We start from the raw sequence: 19,977 nt of genomic DNA on the forward strand, positions 1-19,977 counted from the left end.
ATACAGGGCGATTTCATTCAAGTTAATTTAGTAATTCAGAACAATTGAAACATGTCGCATTTTCCGGAGCAAAGAGTCGATTTTGTTGTTCTCCTAGCAAACTACAAAGCAATGAACATACATATTTGCGAAATTTCATTCAAGTCCGTTCAGCATTATTTTCGTGATTGAGCAACGAACATCCAAACGTACTACGTACGTTCCCGATCCTGCTGACAGAATGGAAAGCAGTCGACGTCGCCCCAAACACGTCATCTCGGATCCTCCCGATCCACTAACGGTGCTTTTAAGTACCTCAAGCACCGGTCATCGTTCTCGTCGAACCCGTCGCTTGCGACGAAGGGCCTGACCAGTAAATTAACCCTCAGACACAGCCCACTGAGTTTCTCGCCGGATCTTCTCAGTGGGTCGCGTTTCCGATCCGGTGGTAGATTCTGCGAAGCACGGCTCTTGCTAGGGTTCGTGTTAGCAACGTCGTCAGGTTTGAGCCCCGTGAGCTCACCTACTAGTTAAGGTTACGCTGAAATAGCCTCTTAAGGCTATCACCTTAGGTAGGAAAAAAAAGCCAAAGGTACTAAATTTTTGAAGTGAAACTTCCTTATCGGCGTTGGAAAAAAATTTACCGTCACATTTTTCGGTTACGCGTCACTTTTTTCCGTTACGCGCCATCTGTTTTGTATTCATGTCTATGATAATAAAATCCTTTTGTTTAAACTTTATCTAATTTAACTTTTTTGTATTCATGTCTATGATAATAAAATCCTTTTGTTTAAACTTTATCTAATTTAACTTTATTTAACCAATTTCTAGAAAGTTGCATGTAGATCATTTTTCGAAAAATAAGGCCATAAACAAGTTTCACTTCTTACGTGTGTACACTAGTACACGCACACATTTTTTTTATTGCTTACATAGGTGGTTACCGGAGCTCATAGACATCTAAAACGTAAATGCTGCCACCTTGAGACATACTAAACTTTCTTATGCTATTAGCATTGATAAGTAAATATATACGTCACTGATTATAATTGTAAATATTACTTATATACTAGTGATAAGGAATGTTGTTTTTTTTTTGGCTTGGATTGTTGGACGTGCTCACGGCCCACCTGGTGTTAAGTCATTAGTAGATATCTACAACATAAATGCCTGAGACATGAGTTCTAAGGCCTCAATTTTTACAGTGCCTCACCCATAAAGTCCAAACGCATTACTGCTTTACGGCAAATATAGGCGGGGTGCTGGTACCTACCCGTGCGAACTCAGAAGACGCGCTACCACTAGTAGTTGTTGGTAGTAAGAAAACGAGACATACTTTTTATCTGGGCATTCGATCTTATATCGTATAAGTTTCAAATTGGTCGACCAACCATATAATACTTGTAGATAGATACGCTCAGAGACAATTCAACATTTGCGTCCGAAATTTCACTATGCAAATATATTATGTTATTCTTTTTGATTCCTCACGGTCGAAGTTCTGCGTCAAAACGTATTAGCTTTTACATTCATAAAACTATTTTTCATTGAAAAACTGGAATTCAAACGGTGGCTGTGGCCAAAGACGTCTATAGCCCGTGTAGTATTCGCATGCAATCATTATACTAGTGCGCTCTGTAGTATAAGCGCATGGTCAAAAAGGGATAGGTACAAATGTAACAGGTTCATTGAAAGCGGCCAAGGCCGGCGTCCCATAACACCGCTGCACCTTCAATCTGCACCATACGTAAAGCTACCTCTGGCTGTGGCCAACGTTGTTTATATTTTGGTGTTCAAGGGTGTTTTATACTCCACTTAAAAATATAAGTTTATCGGTCGTGACTCGTAAAAATCGATCCTGAGGGCCTCACGAAATTATCCCGAAAGAAGTTATAAATGACATGCAAAATCAATGATCTTCCATCCAACTTTTCACCTATTGCATTAATATCGATTTATATTTATCTCATTCAGCAACTGTAACGAATTTCAACAGAAATGAATACAGGCGTTTCTTTTAATCAAACTTTCTCCAAGGTATAAATTAAACGGGAAATACATTAGGAGCGTCTCTAAATTATTTGGTAGGATTTATGAAAGAGCACGGCAACTCTGCGATGCGTTTTTAATGGCGGTAACCCGTCTGGCGTCTCTCTCTGGCCGTCATTCGCAGCGCCCGGCCCCCGGCTTCTGTCGTTAATAATTTGTCAGTGTCAGTAAGTCTCGCGCATCCAGGTGGCGTTGTTGTGCTCATCCCGCTACACATGCGCGCACAGCTGTGTTAGCTAATTGAACATCGACATTATATATGTATATATATAAAATAAATCGAATAATTATTTTGATAAAACAACAACGGAACGCAAGACAAAACTTTGGATTTTCATCGAAAGTGTTTTGGTTGAAGTTCAAAACAGTATTTCGTGAATCGAATTGTGTGTGTGTGTTAAATTATTTTATATTAAACATAAACAGAAAAAAAAATCGATTGTGAAACGTTTTTTCTTCGACTTTTTATGTTTGTTTTAGCTTTATTGAAACGGTTTTCTGTCAGTTTTGCAACAAGTGCGGGACTCGCTGGCCGTGTCTCCGTGGAACAGGTTCTTGCGGGCCGTTCGGTTTTGGTGTATACATCGTATATATTTTGTTTGTGTAGTTGTATATTTGCAAGTGATTGTGCGATGGGACCCGTTAGTGATGCTGCGTTCCGGTGCAAGTAACTTCTATCCGACTTCTCGCTAGGTAAGCGTAATGAAACTCCCATTATGGCAGTGGTCAGTGCCGATTATGCAAGTGTCTGATACATAGCTTGGAAAGTCTGCGACGCTTTATAACTCACGGTTAGAACGGAGCAAATAAAAATCAATGGACATAATAAACAAGATTTATAGACAATACAGAAACATAATGTTAATTTTCTTTTTTTTCTAATAAACAGTTATCTTATTGTTACATTCAGTTGTGATTATATACAAACGAAAAAAAAAACATAAGTAATTAGTTGCGACCTTATTCTTTCCGAATTCATAATTATCAAATTTTTTTTTGCGTTCATCTACCGTGTCTAATTGAGGAAGTGCATTCTGTTCTAATGATTTATGATTTAGGTACTAAGCTTCTAAAATTTAGTTTTTCTCTGTACTTTTTGCATAAAAACCATTCGAAATGAATCAAATTGACTACGTTTATATTTCTTTTTAGTTAATAATAATAAACCACGCATGAAGCTTACTGGGAGTAATGCAGTGGTGAATCGTAAATAAAAATTCTCATAAGACTTGACAAAGAGATGTATTTACTTTAGAGTTTAGATATGAAGTGTAGTTACATGATCGTATAAATATAATTATGTTCTTGCCGTAAGCGGTTTCGCCGGCGTAGACAAGGAAAGTGTACATTTTTCTAAATATCATTTTAAAAATCAGTTTCCCGTCGGAATGAGATAGATATTTTATCGGCATGAAAAGGGGAAAAAATCCCTTCGTTTCACCGTGAAAGAAGAACAAACAAACACACTTGCGCATTTATAATATTGGTATGGATATATTATCGAAGAAAAAAAATGCGCTATGACAAGAATTCAAAATGATTATTTGTATCTTCTATAATTTTCATTTTAAAATCGCGTGTCGTTTATTTGTATGAAAAGTGTGGTATCGACAAATTATTAGCGATATTTTGATTTCTACATGAAATTATTGTTTCGTTCATATTAATTTAATATTAATCATAAAAATCAACATTTAATTTTTAATTGCGTCTTTTTTTTTATGTAGATGACCACACGATCCATCTCAAAATGCGCCTTACCACCATTACCGTACTAGTTGGATACTAGCTACATACTAGATGTATTAAACTGGTATAATATTCAGAGAACACTGTTCCCAATGTTCCCATTCTCCTTTGAATCCATTAGTCAAATTTATTACACCCACGGGAAGATATGGGGTGGTGTTATTCTGGGCTGTCACCACGGAGCCGAAAAGTTTTTCGAGGTCAGAGAAGACTACGTGACAAGCATTATGTGACGCGATCCCAGAACTTACAAACCAATAAAGCAATCAAAAGACAGTTTTGCATTACAAAATTTCTTTCTTATCATCAAATGTTTACAAAATTATTCGATACCATTCGTAAAAATGTAGGTTAATGGGCTATCTTGATTAAACGGTGATAAAACAATACGAATATATTGTTCTTTTTTTAGTCTATCAGTTTCAACAGACAACTGCGTACATCAACAAAATCGTGCGATTTTTTTTAAGAGTATGGCCTAATAACCATACTTTTAAGCCAAGTCTTATATTTGCTTACTAGCTGACCCGGCAGACTTCGTAGTGCCTCAATCGATAAATAAAAGACCTAAACTTTTGTATAAAATAAACTTAAAACAAACAAAAGGAATCCGTCCAACGGGGGACACATCAAAGGAAAAACAAAATTGTTATTTTTATTCAATTCCGAACATTTTCATATTTATCTACCTTTTAAACCTTCTCTGGACTTCCACAAATAATTCAAAACCAAATTTAACCAAATCGATCCAGCCGTTCTCGAGTTTTACCGAGACTAACCAACAGCAATTCATTTTTATATATAGAGATATGCTGTTATTATACGAAAATTGAAATGAAACTAGGTTTAATGGAATGAAATAAAGTCTCAGAAAAATGGTAGTTATTTACTGAGATTTGTGCAGTGGACTTTTTGGAAGAATCCGGAAACTTTCTTTAATTTTCTCACAATTGAGCACTTTTACAGATGCTAATAAATCACCTTTATTACACATTTAAATAACGATTAACACAACATCACCCCTCACGTTCCCTCCAAAAAGTTAAATCTGAAAAGCAGACAGTTATAATTAATCTTTATGGTTTGTCAAATTTAGGTTGATAATTTTGACAGGTCAGGCTCATATGAAGTTTTATATTTTTTCCTGTACTACAAATAATGTCGTACTTCAATAATGGTTACCGCCAACTAATGAAGTACCACGGACATTGAACTTAAAATATATTAATGACATAGTTTTAAATCACTAATCACAATTTATAACAAATATTTGAGTAACAACTTCTCTCAGACGGGCTGCGAAAGAACTAAAAAAATATGAAACACCTACTACTGCAAGATAAAAATATTAGGTCCAAAAATTACTAATCGTTTTGACTTTAAATGTGCTTCACAGAAAATTTTCTGCAGTTGGAAGTACACATCTACAACTTCTAATATAATATATGTATCAATACACCATTATCTTTTCTTTTCATGATGTTTTTATGATGAGCAACATGTAAACATGTAAAACCAGTGTTGCACGTATTTGTTATCAATACCGCGCGACTCGTATTTCGTTAATTTCTAGCCGATAAAAAAAACCTAAATATCTTTAAAGGGTTTTGTCAGATTTATGTGATGCTTTCGTAAATAAGTAAACAGGAAAACCATAGATGCATCGGGTGTATCTGACAAAATCCTTAAAAGAAACGAAATTGTCAGCGCTCTTCAGAAACAGGATATGTGAGTTACGTGGTATTGTTGGCTCAGCGATGTAGTAACGTGGCTAGGGAGTGTGATGTATGTATGTAGAGGGGGAGGAGGGAGCAGGAACATGAGTTAAGGTCCAAATATGATGAAATAACAGGAGTAACTGTTAATTTCCGGAATAGCTTACGTCTCAATAATACCGAATAGAACCGATACTTACTAATATACCTGTTACTAATATTATAGCAGGGATTGATAGAAAACTTGCCAGTTCAGAAAATTATGTCATAGACGTTCTTCTGTCATATAGAGAACTTGCTTTCCGGTTCGGACAGCCGTTATTCCTTTGCACCTATTATGACCTGAGATTATGAGACTGAATTTATGTGTGACGTCAGATGAATATACCGTTTTATTAACTTCTCAAACAAGCTCTCAATTCCATCATGTCTTGAAAAATAAAACTAAAACAGTATTTTGAAATACGAAGCGAAACATTCTTTTACGTTTTTGCTTTCTAAAATAGATTAACAGTGTACGTAAAACAAATAGGGGAACGAAACCGGGGTATGTTTGGCAAAAAAACAAATGTCACCCCCAACACATGCAGGATTAGTATTCGTCAAATCAAATAAGGTTTCTTATTCCGTGGCTAACGGACGTTTGTGACGTTTTCAATTTAAAAGCCATTTTAAATGAAACCATAATAATGTTTTTTTTTGGCCCTACCCATTCTAGTAACCTCAAGGGGTTATGCTAGGTTCGCCGAACGTGTGGGCAAGCTCACGGGGCTTAGCCTAGCGATTTTGCTAACACTATCCCAAGCAAGGACAGTGCTTCGCTGAATCTACCACCGAATCGGCGATATCTGGCGAGAAACTTATTAGGCGTAAGTTTGCCTGGATCGTACTTCTTTGACCTAGGAAAGGAGATAAACAACTTATCGACCGGGAAAGAGCAAGGTGGATCCGCGGGGTGAATATGTTACGTTTTGTAATTAAACTTTTTTTCCTACCTAGCTGAGAGCCTTGAGAGGCTATTTCAGCGTAACCTAACTAGTAGGTGAGCTTACGGGGCTCAAACCTGACGACGTTGCTAACACGAACCCTAGCAAGAGCCGTGTTTCGCAGAATCTACCACCGGATCGGAAACGCGACCCACTGAGAAGATCCGGCGAGAAACTCAGTGGGCTGTGTCTGAGGGTTAATTTACTCGTCGAGCCCTTCATCGCAAGTGACAGGTTCGACAAGAACGTTGACCGGTGATTGTGGGTTCACTTAGAATTGCTTTGCAAACACGAGGACCGTTGAGGAAGTAGTAAATAAAAATATATCATTTATTATAAATTTCGCAAGACTGTATACATATATATAAGATAAAATCTAAATATAATTATTATAAATCAAACACAGCCCGACGCTATTGATAATTTATCAGTGTTTAATTAAGATTGTTAATGTGTTCGTTAGCTCATCATCATTACGCATTGGCTCTGTTCAAATTACGGGAAGCGAAGATTCTGTTGTGTATACATACTTAGAAATTAATGTTTGGCTGGCTTGAAACAATAACAATGCGAGAAGTCACCGTGGCCTATCGGTTAAAACGTCTGGTGTACTCGTAACCGATGATGCGACTATGCCAGTGTTCGAATCCCGCAGGCCGGTACCTTTTTTGTCAATGAAAAACATACTTAACAAAAGTTCACGAATGATTTCAACTATATATAAAGGAATAAAGTCGTTTAATAAAATCATCTTCTTTGTCTCCCCCTAGGTGGGGTCGGCACAGTGAATTTTTCTATTCCATTCTCTTCTAATCAGCCGTCATCTTAACACTCACTTCTCTCTCTCTCTCTCTCTCTCTCTCTCTCTCTCTCTCTCTCTCATATCGTCATGTCTTCTTCGGTCGACCCCTTTCCCCTCTATCTTGCACTAACATTTTGTTAATTGTTCATGGTGCATTTCTCTGTAATATTTGAAAGAACCAGGGCTTAATAAAAATACGCTTAATAAAAATGATATCCACAAAAATTATACTGCACTGACTTGCGTTTTATAAAGGATTAAGTTAATCGAAAATAATAAGAGTTGTTCGATTATTGTAATTTTTTTCAATTTACTTATTTGTTACATTCGAGGTAGGAAATGTAGGAAAGTAGCGTCATATTTAAAGTAAATCTTCTTTCCCCAAAGCTCCCGGCCGTCGACCTTGGCCCGGTTACGTGGCGACCTAGCTAGGCGATCCCGGAGAGCCCTGGCTGGTTCCTTCAAATATTACAGGGAAACGCGCCATGAAAAATTCACAAGATGCTTTGGCACGTTCCATTGAAAATTGGAGATAAAAAGATTTGGTTATTAGACGAGTAAAAAAAAAAAGAGCTTGTGTTTTATCCTGTCTTCATAGTGAAGTGGAATGTGGGGAAAAAAACGACTTAAATGTATATATTTGAATTAACTTTTCAAAGTACATAATATAGTGGGTCAGTTTTCGCTCTGTTTGTCAAATGATATTCTTTTTTTTCTGAATAACTATTTCCAAGTTAGCCATTATACCAGTACAGAGGTCAACTCATTACATCCTTTAACAACGTTTAATAATTATTTATCGAAAGAGTTAAAAACAACTGGATGCCAAAGGATTTTCCAGGGTCTTACACGGATATTCTCTTTAGGCATACGGTATCGTCTTGTGTCCTAATCATTCCTTCCTGTTTGAGATTTCCTCTTTTGACATTTAAACGTCAATTAGACAGTAAATTTGTTTTAATATTGTTTTGAATTTCACCTTACAACTGAACGAGACGCGGGAAGGATCGTGATTGTGATCCGTGGTAATAACTGGTTAAATATACAAAGTTTCCTCCACATTGCCAGAGACGGATGGAGAAGGAGAAGGAGATGGAGAAACGGATGGAGAAAGATCGCGTGCGAGAGAAGTTGTTACAGAAGGGTGGTCCCGAGCCTCAGCACTGAGGAATACGGAGTTTCTCGCCGCATCTTCTCAGTGTGGCGCGATTTCGATCCGGTAGTAGATTTGGCAAAGCACTGCTCTTGCTAGGGCTAGTGTTAGCAGTTCTCTCAAGTTCAGCCTGTGAGCTCATCTATCGGTACGCGCGAAGCTGGAATAGCCCCTTAGGCTACCTACGATTAGGTAGGGAAAAAAAACAACGCACGGAGGGGGATACAAAATTATGTATGTACCTACTTAGTCACTTTTTTACTGGTGGTAGGACCTCTTGTGAGTGCGCGCGGATAGGTACCACCACCCTGCCTGTTTCTGCCCTGAAGCAGTAATGCATTTCGGTTTGAAGGTTGGGGCAGCCGTTGTAACTGTACTTGAGAACTTAGAACTTATATCTCAAGGTGGGTGACGCATTTACGTTGCAGATGTCTATGGGCTCCAGTAACCACTTAACACCGGGTGGGCTGTGAGCTCGTCCAACTATCTAAGCAATAAATAAATAAACTTAATGTTACACGAATTAATTGATAGATAGATACCCAAAACTTTTACCAGTATCTTCTTTATGACGTCACATACCTAACAAAGTTCCGTATTCCATGTTATATTTCGTGCATGTGTGTGCTCACATGGGGGACTTCATATAAAACATCCATTTGTTTATACGACAAACACTCGAAGGACCAGTTTATGTTGACACAGCGCATACTAACCCGATCAAATACTGAAAGCTTTATAATCATGTTCGGTGCTTAAAAACTTATTTGGGGCAAGCCAAAGCTTTTTTTTATTGCTTAGATTGGTGGACGAGCCACAGCCCACCTGGTGTTAAGTGGTTACTGGAGCCCATATACATCTACAACGTAGACGCGCCACCCACCTTGAGATACAAGTTCTAAAGTCTCAGTATAGTTACAACGGCTGCCCCACCCTTCAAACCGAAACGCATTACTGCTTCACGGCAGAAATAGGCAGGGCGGTGGTACCTTCCCGCGCGGACTCACAAGCGGTCCTACCACCAGTAAAGTTTAAGTTATCTTTACTTTTTTTGCTTCGATGGATGGATTACTTCACCGGATAACCGGTGTCAAGTGGTTACCGTAGCCCATAGCCATCAACAACGTTAGCTAGTTACCATGTTTTATTAACTAATGCTTACGACAATCATTTCACACATTCTATGACAACTAACTTCAGACTAGTTTAGTGACACTGGGAACTAGTTTTCTCCTCCACTGAGTTTCTGGCCGGATCTTCTCGATGGGTCGCGATTCCGACCCGGTAGTACATTCAGCAAAACGCTGCTCTTGCTAGGGTTACCTAGTGTTAGCAATTCTGTCAGGTTGAGCCCGTAAGCTCGCCTACCGATCCGCGTGAAGGCTTAGGCTACTAATGATTAGGTAGTCAAAACCAAACTAAGGAACACACAAATTAACAGATTTTACGTTGTCACTTAAGGGAAAAGGTTTGTGTCGAAGTAAAAACCTTCAACGCAATGGATATTATATTAGAGTGATATAAAAATAAATAGATACTATGTTTTAACAAAAACCGCATTCAAATAGAAAAAAACAAAGATATTCCAAAACAAATTAATATACACTAAAAACAATAATCATCGAAATCGGTTGGTGTGATATTGAGTTATTGAGTTATTCATCTATTATTGTCGCGCACGTACTTAATGCAAATTTAAGACTTATGTGGTTTTCTCATGGATACCAACCATTATCAGAACTGGACAAAATTGTAATGCGGAGCGTCAGATTTCTAATAAAAAAAGAATCATCAAAATCGATTCACCCAGTCAAAAGTTATGAGGTAACAAACATAAAAAAAAAAACCGTCAAATTGAGAGGCTCCTCCTTTTTTGAAGTCGGTTAAAAATAGTGACCCTTAACGACGATCCTAGATTAGACTACGTTAAATGGTTTCATTTATTTCTTTTCTCCAAACTACACGACTGTCATCAAACCCATTAATGATGGCGTAATGAGTGAATGATGTTCAATAGTAGATCCTAAAGTAATTGCTGTAAGATACAAGTCATAAATTTGGCAGATTCTGATCAGTGTTTCATGTAATGTTTCGTATGACTCACACGTATTAAATTCGTTAATGTTTAATCGAGATCGAAATAGAGATATACAGATATCTATTGCATAAATTATGAAGGGTGTGAATTTAAATAATTTATGCGAAGCTAATTACGTAATTGCTGGTGGTAGGACGTCTCGTGAGTCCGCACGGGTAGGTACCACCACCACCCAACCTTTAAACCGAAAAGCAGTAATGCGTGGTAAAGGGTGGGGCAGCCGTTGTAATAAACTGAGACATTAGAACTCATATCTCTAGGTAGGTGGCGGCATTTACTTTGTAGATGTATATGGGCTCCGGTAACCTCTTAACATGAGGTGGGCCGTAGCTCGTCCAACCGGATATGAAAAAAAGATGCAAGGCTTACCTTGTGTCAGCGAGTCACTTTTGACGGTAGGCTGACTCTGTTCAACCATTGCTACAGAAGTATAATAATAATACAGTGTGCAAACCACAATAAATTGCTACCCTAATGGAAAACATAGATAAGTTTTTTTTTTTTTATTGCCTTTGTAGGCTGACGAGCGTACGGCCCACCTGATGGTAAGTGGTTACCGTCGCCCATGGACTTCAGCAATGCCAGGAGCAGAGCCAAGGCGCTGCCTACTGCTTAAAACCGCTGCCTACTGCTTAGCCGCTGCCTACTGCTTAGCCGCTGCCTACTGCTTAGCCGCTCCCTACTGCTTGATTGTACGGATCCGAAATTAATCGTTTTGGCAATTTAATTTTAATACAGAATCAGGACATATTATACTCGTAACAGTGCATTTTATGCATAAATTTGAAATTTTCAAATTTTTAAATGCTTGTCAAGAAAAACCTTCATATTCTAAAACTCTTTAGTTTTATAAAAAAGGATTTTTCTTATATGTCATTCAGTGAAGTCTGACATTCAGTAAATAGAAAGTTCAGTTTGTTTAAAATATTAATTTGGGCTTTAAATGTTGTTTTCTCCTTATACATATAACAGAAAACGCAATTAAGCCTTTTATTGTTTATTTATTCTGGAGTACCCAATATCATTAAATGCTATTTATTTTTTGTGATACGAAATATAGGGAAAATCAATCGACAATTCATTATCACTGATGATGGCTCTTAAATAATTTTCTTATACCACGGTTTTTAACCTTGTGCTTTTTAGCATCATCAATATTTTCCTAATTAAATGCCCTATTGTACTTTGTATTCTAAGTACATTGGTGTAGAGTTGATAATCGGATACTAATTAGTTTGTTATACACACGTGTGTAGAGTAGTTAGCAAATCGATTTTTCGGTCTCCCAGACTGATCCCCAAACCGGCATCTAGAGGGTACCCGAAAGAGCTAGTTAAAGAAGTATTCAGCATCTGTTTGATCCAATTTTTGTTAGTCGATATCAGCTATTTAGACAGATACTGCTGGCGATTTTTGCTACGAAAATCTAAAGTTATAATCGAACGATTATTTTATTTTTCTAATGTTTTTTCTGTTGCACGCAATGTATAACGTACAATTTAATCAAAGCGCTAGTCAACAATCTATACTAATATATGAGTCGTCTATTATCAAAGGTGGCAATCTGTGCATTTGGATAAAAAAATGTTATTGATATGTCAATACAGATTGATTTGAATATAATCGTCTCCTTCAAAGAATACGGTTCAAAACCTGCATTAAATAAAGGTTAATACTTAACCTGTTATTTATCTAAGATGTCGTTCAGAAGAGTTTTGTGACTGCCAATGGAATACAAAGTCAATAATTCGTTTTTCTGATTTACCAATAATTGTCCAAAAGTCACATTGCCGGCTTTGATAATAGTCGACTCATATAAATCAACAGTGGTTTTTACGGATGTTCCGTTATAATTACTGAACCATGCATCCGATTGACTTGAAACTTGGTATCCATATAGAAAATACATGTACTTAAGTAATAGATAGGCTAATATTTATATGAGTGTTGGACTCCCTACACCAGTTGCGGGGGCGTTAATGATGAGAATCTTTGTGGGGGTGAGAAATAATAATGTTAATTTTAAATGCCTAGCGAAGCGGACGGGTACAGCTAGTCTCGTATAAGTCTTGTGCGGTATCCAAGATAGGGATTCGCGTACGGGTCGATATCGCCCATAGGAGTCTGATGTATTTAAATATCTCTGAGCTACCCAAAATAGTATCGAAGAAAGGCTATTGGGTTTAAGCAACAATTTTCTAACTTTAAAGTTTAAATTTTCGAAAAAATATCATATTAAAAAACTTCTTCAGTTATTTGAATCAGGTAAACGTAATTAAAGTTCAATTAAAAACATCGAACTGTTGATCCTAATACCAAAATAAAACGCATCTTTAATTATAAAGATAAATGTCTTGTTTTAAGCGAAATGCCGCTTACGGTGGTAAGACGTCATGAGACTCCGCATGCCTATTTCTGCCGTGAAGCAGTAATGCGGTACGGTTGGAAGGGCGGTGCAGTTGTTGTACTGTAAAAAGGGAGGCCTTAGAACTCATGTCTCAAGGTGGGTGGCGGCGTTTACGTTGTAGATGTCTATGGGCTCCGGTTACCACTTAAGACCGGGCCAGTGAGCTCATCTACCAAAAAAAAGTCTTTCATCCTTTGGTATGGAAATTCCCTGTCTAAGATATAGTGGGCTCAGAACAAGCATGGAGAGTACAGTAAAAATCGTATGAACGTACAATCAATGCCATTTGTTATTAATAGGTTCTTACTGATTGGAATGTGTTTATATTATTTGAGTTTCTGAGTAAAGACACTTAATTCTATTATTACTATCCTGTGTCTGAGCTACTAACACCATCCACTTTTTTATTATTATATAGTTTAATTTTTATATTTTATTTTTTTATTACTTAGGTTGGTGAACGAGCTCACGGCTCACCTGATGTTAAGTGGTTACCAGAGCCCATAGACATCTACAACGTAAATGCCGTCACCTACCTTGAGAAATGAGTTCTAAGATCTCTGTATAGTTACTCAATATAGTTTCAGTTATTTAACTTAAGATATCCTATTTTAAAGTATGCTAGTCTCGGTAGCAAATATGGTTTTCCGCTTGTGATAATGTATGCATGTATAAAAAAAGATGTTCTGGCAATTCGCACTAGCAAGCGCAGTGCGACCTAGTCAGAATCGCCTGGTCACGTTGGATGCAGGTAGCAACGGACCGGCCGCACTGGATATCAATTGGGGAAGCCTTTTTTCAGCAGTGAACAGTGGACAGGCTGAAATGATGATGATGATGATAAAACATGTGATATAATAGTCTCACAGACTAAGCCTCGAGAGCCTACACGTTCGGTGAAGTTAGCATAAGCCCTCGAAGTAAGTAGCAATATGTAGGACAAATCGAAAATTAAATTTCGATTTTTCCTACCTATTGCTATTCTTGAGGGGGAGGGTGATGGGAGAGATGTGCTCCGCACTAAACGCTTCTCTCTCCCCCTCTACCTTTTCATGAGTTCTGTCTCTTACGAGGTTTGGACGTAGGTTGTTGAGCGACAGGAGGTTTTAGTCAGTTTGACTCTGACATACCCCGCCCTTCATTCCCAGTGGAGGGCGGAAGTCCGGCGATTACCTCCTGACCAAAAAAAGACCTATTGCTATTCTAGCGCCTTTGTTGTTAATCTGTAATTTAACGAACTGTAATCTGTACTGTATTGTTTTAAATTGTTGCCAGTTAAAACTCAACCCAGTTGAATGTTCCAATTTCTTCGGTAATTAGGTATTGTGAGCAACCGTGAAGATTATGTGCGTTTGATAAACTTTACTATTTTAATAATATATGAGTGTTTGGAATCTATTTTCTTTTCGCTTAGAAATGTTTTAAAAAATATTTCTGGCACTTCGTAGGTAATTTAAATGCAATTTGGGTTTCTTTTTTTACCATAACCTCATATTTCCGTTTCAAAGCAAGTCTAAATTCTCGTTTAGAACTCTTAACAAAAAATTTAGCTTCGTGCTTTATAAAGGAAAACAGAAGTTGGGAAATTGTATTTAAATTCCCAAATGGTCTGTTCGCATTCTTCTCTGACGAAGGAAATTTCAAAGCATTTAAAATTTGCAGAAAGTTTAGTCCGAAACATTCTTTTTAACAAAGAGGTTTTACAGATTTAACAAATAAATGTCGAAATAATTCGTTTTGCTATAAAGACGCCGCGTACTAGGGGTATGTTTCTGTGTGTATACATATTTCCTATCATTTTTTAAATCATAATTACTATCATATAAATCTTCAAGACTTTAAATAAGATGCTTTTTTCTCTGAATCGTACGAAAACTTTTGTTGTTCGCTTAAATTCGATGAACTTAATTATCTTTTTTCATTAGTTATTGATATCTTATTATTTATTAGTTTTCATTATAGCATTTCTTGTTTTTATATTGTTAGTTTTTTTAATATCATAATCAACCTTGCGCAAATTGTATTCAGTTGATTCCAATAATATTGATTTTTTTTTTCTTTAGTTCAATATTATTGTGTGTACATTTAATATAGTTGTATGAACAATCCCAATTTTATTGGATAATAAAGAAAAAACTATTTTATTAATAAATGTAATTATAGTTTGAAACGACTTTTTTGATGCTTCTTCAAAACACTTTTTTCTATTTCGTCTCGTTGATTTTCTTACTAAGTCAATCAATTCTGATATTATTATTTTTTTATTATTTTTTTATTGCTTAGGCGGGTGGGCGAGCTCCCAGCTCACCTGATGTTAAGTGGTTACTGGAGCCCATAGACATCTACAACGTAAATGCGCCACCCACCTTGAGATATAAGTTGTAAGGTCTCAGTATAGTTACAACGGCTGCCCCACCCTTCAAACCGAAACGCATTACTGCTTCACGGCAGAAATAGGCAGGGCAGTGGTACCTACTCGCGCGGACTCACAACAGGTCCTACCACCAGTAATTACGCAAATTATAATTTTGCGGGTTTCACTTTTATTACACGATGTTATTCCTTCACCGTGGAATTCAATCGTGAACATTTGTTGAGTACGTATTTCATTAGAAAAATTGGTACCCGCCTGCGGGATTCGAACACCGGTGCATCGCTTCAACACGAATGCACCGAACGTCTTATCTTTTAGGCCACGACGACTTCTAAAATGAGATATTATGTTGATAATTTTATGTGTCTAACAGCTGCTTCCACGAGGAAGTGAGCTTAAAATATTCCAAGCATACAGATATGTTTAAGTCGAGTTAATAAAAACGCGGCTATTTACGTGTATCTCTCGAACGTTGATCCAGTCGTGTCTGATTTTGTAGATCTGTGGTTCCTTCGCTTCGTTTGTTTGTCTTGGTTTATAAATGTTACAAGTCATAAATTTATTAACGTTCCTTGATGGGCTCGCAACGTCTAAGTTTGGCCCGTTTTAGAAATCCGTATTTATGTATGGTTCTGTAGAGTGCGTGTCGAAGTAGGTTTTTTTATTTTTTTATTGCCTAGATGTGTGTACGAGCTCACAGCCCACCCAGTGTTAAGTGGTTACTGGAACCCATAGACATCTACAATGCAAATGCGCCACACACCTTGAGATAGAAGTTCTAAGGTCTCAGTATAGTTACAACGGCTGCCCCACCCTTCAAATCTTTTTTTTTTAAACCGGTAAAAATGTTGCCGGTTTAAAAAAAAAAGCGGAATCAAATGTTTCTCAGACAGTCACTGGTCCTAGATCAAACACACTTACAAATATTTATTTTGTTACACGGAGCTTGTTTGTCAGTGTGCAGCTATGAGTTAACGTACAAAAAGCGTTGTTTGTTTGTTATCTCGGGTAATCTAGACCCTCGGGCTGGTATCACTATCTTAATCATTTGTAATCGCCAAGCAATCGTACGGCTTGAAGTCTAAAATTCCGCACAATACAGTTGAGATTTGTTCTCAACATCGAAACGCGAACCGATTATCTTTGTCGAGTTTTTATGTACGTAGTTTGAAATTAATTACAGGTATTATAAAGGAAGCCAGACGCCGCACAAAACGAAATAGAGCAAGCAATAACATAACAATTGAAAAAGTAAATATAAGGGATCATAATTTAATTGAATATGCAATTTCGAAAAGGGCACATGTCTCATATTTTGTCCAAAACGTTTTTCATATACATGTAGTTTTGAGGCTTACCTACACCCATTTTATAATAATTCCAGTAATTTTCAATTGCTAATTAACACAAAAATATATCTCAAAAGTTAATATTTTAAATTTTACACTGCTTTAGAAAATAATCAGTTTTTTTCATTTCCAGAACATTTTACATTTTCAGAGATGTGCCCTTTTCGAAATTGCATATTCAATTAAAGCCGTCATAAAATTAGTAGTATTGATATATTTTATCGCCATAATATTTTCGAATCTAACTAAAACCCGGTTACGCTGTGACTATTACTAGTTTTAATGAAAAACATCCATTTATTGAAACTAATACCGCGACACTTATCTTTGACGGTACTGCGACAGAAATTGAAAGAAAATAATGGAGTACCAATAACAACTGTACCAAGTTGCAACGCAGCCGGATGAATAGATTTAGATCATAGAGAGCAAACATAAACATTCAGTTTTATTTACTTAGATTATAACACACTAAACTAAACACAGCGCACTATCTATATGTATCAAATCGTTGTGTAGTTGTTAGTGGTCTATGGTCAGCTTGTTGTTTATTCTGCCTTCAAATGACATTGCGTTCAGTCGTGTGTGGTAAAGCTGTAAAGTGTAAAGACAGCTTGGATTTAAAAAAAAAAATTGATATGCCCGATTAACCTAAGGAGCTATTCCAGCTTCATGGGAACGGGAAGAAAAGTGCTTCGCAGAATCTACCACCGGATCGGAATCGTGACCCACTAAGAAGATTCGACCAGAAACTCTGTGGGCTGTGTCTATGGGTTAGTTCGCTCGTCGAACTCTTCGTAATCGACGACTTTTTCCATTCAGTCATCTCCCGTCATGATAATCGCCTTATCGTTGCCGCCACTGACTACCCCACGAATCCTGATCACGCAGGAGGCAGTCACCGTCGTCGCCCTAGACACGGCCTTACAGATCCATCGGATCCAATAACCCTTGCATTAGACGCCTTCTGCTCTAACAGTAGGAGTAGAGACCCCGGTAACCGTACTCGTCGAACTCGACAAAGAGCTCGACTTGCGACCTAACCTAAACATCACCCCGCTGAGTTTCCATCCGGATCTTTTCAGCGGCTCGCGATTCCGATCCGGTAGTAGATTTATTCGCGGAGCAGCTACTCTTGAGTTGTTAAGTCTCCTTTGGAGGCACTCGGGTTGTTAGCAAATACCGCCCCTTCTGGCTGAGCCTTTGCTCTCCCACCTATCCTTGTGAAACTGGAAAGGCCTCCGGGCCACCAGTAAACCCTCGAATCATAAAAAACGGAATCTCCGCACCCACATTCCTCTCTTGATTGTCCTCAGTCAACAGTCCATTCAAGTCTTTTTAGGATACTCCCCTATTTATGTTACCCTGATCAGCTACCTATTTGAGTACATTCTGATGTTTTATTATGACAAGCCAAGAGCGATGCGACTTATGGATGTGAAGAATATTCAACATTTTGATTCTATTATTAGCACTTGTAAAGCTTCTTCAACCCCTTGAGTTTTTTTATGGACATTAATCCTGTTAAAGGCCACTTAAATTAAAAATAAACGTTCGTATTATTTAAGTGGTAAATATTCTGAAAATAGTATATTTCACACGTGTAGAAGGGCCTTTAGTATTGAGTTGTACACAGGACGAGACGAATCGAGAACATTCGACCTGTGTGTGTTTCGCTTTCATTTATTCTGTTTTAATAATTAAGATTGGGGAAGTATAATAGCGTATACAGATTCTTTTCTCTTTATATTTCATAGTTATATGCATTTCGCTGTGTATTTAGAAGTTGTCAGTCACCTGATTCTAAGAAAACAAAACTCAATGTTTGGCACTCCATACTATTTGTTTACAAACAAGATATTTTATTCTTTATCGTATGTGTCTTAGCATTGGTATCGTAAAAGAATAATAATGAAAGAATGATTTTGTAATAGACTAGCTGTACCCGTCCGCTTCGCTGGGCATTTAAAATTAACATTATTATTTCTCACCCCCATAAATATTCTCATCATTAACGGCCCGGCAACTGGTGTAGGGAGTCCAACACTCATAAAAATATTAACCTATCCATTAAGTACATGTATTTTCTACATGGATACCAAATTTCAAGCCAGTCGGATGCTCGGTTCAGTAGTTACAACAGAACTTCCGTAAAAACCACTGTAGATTTATATATTAGTATAGATTAGTATAGATAATATTTTCTTTAGTCTTCATTGCGTCGCGTCAACTTATTTAACATTTTGACCGCCGCGTAGGTCACCAGTGTCCTACGTGGCGCCCTGAAGTAATTATGTCGATTTCTCTCTTCGATCTTCTTACTAAGGCGCTGGAATATCTAGTAGACTCTGGGAATGACAAACCCGAAGACACAGAGAATGAATCTATTTCTAAGAGGCTTAAAAGACTATAACATACATTAACAAACAAAAGAAGACAAATCTAGACAGACGCCGAGTAACAGTAGGGCGCGGATGGCTTACGTGACAGTCAACGTGTTAAAACTATTTTCACTGTTAATTTCGCGTTTCTGACATTCCGAAAACGTCACCATTTCCGTGGTAACACTACGGTCATATCTCATTTGACTATTACACTAAAATTGACGTTAAAGTGTAAATACCCTCAGATTATACGTACAGATTTTACTGGTGGTAGGACCTCTTGTTAGTCCGCGCGGGTAGGTACCACGACCCCGCCTATTTCTGCCGTGAAGCAGTAATGCGTTTCGGTTTGAAGGGTGGGGCAGCCGTTGTAACTATACTGAGATCTTAGAAGTTATATCTCAAGGTGGTTGGCTCATTTACGTTGTAGATGTCTATGGGCTCCAGTGAACATTTAACACCAGGTGGGCTGTGAGCTCGTCCACTCATATAAGCAATAAAAAAAAGATTCACAAGGTTGGAACTCCTTGTAAATATGGTTAACAATAATTTCTAAAACCATTGCTGGGTTTGTACGGATATTAACTACGGTGGATAGAGTAGATTAGTATAGACCAAATTTCGTAGCTTTAATACTTATTATGCTGGTAGGACATCTTGTGCGCCCACGCGGGTAGGTATTAATTATTACTACCCTATCTATTTTTGCGGTGAAGCAGTAATTAATGCCTTTCGTTTTGAACAGTGGAGCAGCCATTATACTGTAAAAATTGAGACGTAGAACTAATTTCTCGCGGTGGGTGGTGACATTAACGTTGTTGGTGTCTATGGGCTCCGGTGACCACTTAACACCAGGTGGGCCGTTAACTTGGTCACCCGACCAAGCAATAAAAAACGCACGGGGGCGTTGACACTACGCGTCGCCGATTATA

At 37.6% G+C, this 19,977-nt stretch overlaps 1 protein-coding gene across 2 annotated transcripts in view; it reads left to right on the forward strand.

Annotated features, from left to right (window-relative positions):
- The first annotated feature begins 2,127 nt into the window (after positions 1 to 2,127).
- Positions 2,128 to 19,977, forward strand: part of LOC101744460 (uncharacterized) — a 98,728-nt gene continuing 80,878 nt past the window's right edge. For both annotated transcript variants that reach the window (XM_012689706.4, XM_012689707.4), the window contains exon 1: positions 2,128 to 2,721. The gene's annotated coding sequence lies outside the window, so the exon portion shown is untranslated. The remainder of the gene's footprint in view (positions 2,722 to 19,977) is intronic.

Source organism: Bombyx mori, chromosome 20 (genome assembly GCF_030269925.1).
Source record: "Bombyx mori chromosome 20, ASM3026992v2".
Classification (NCBI taxonomy): Eukaryota; Metazoa; Arthropoda; class Insecta; order Lepidoptera; family Bombycidae; genus Bombyx; species Bombyx mori.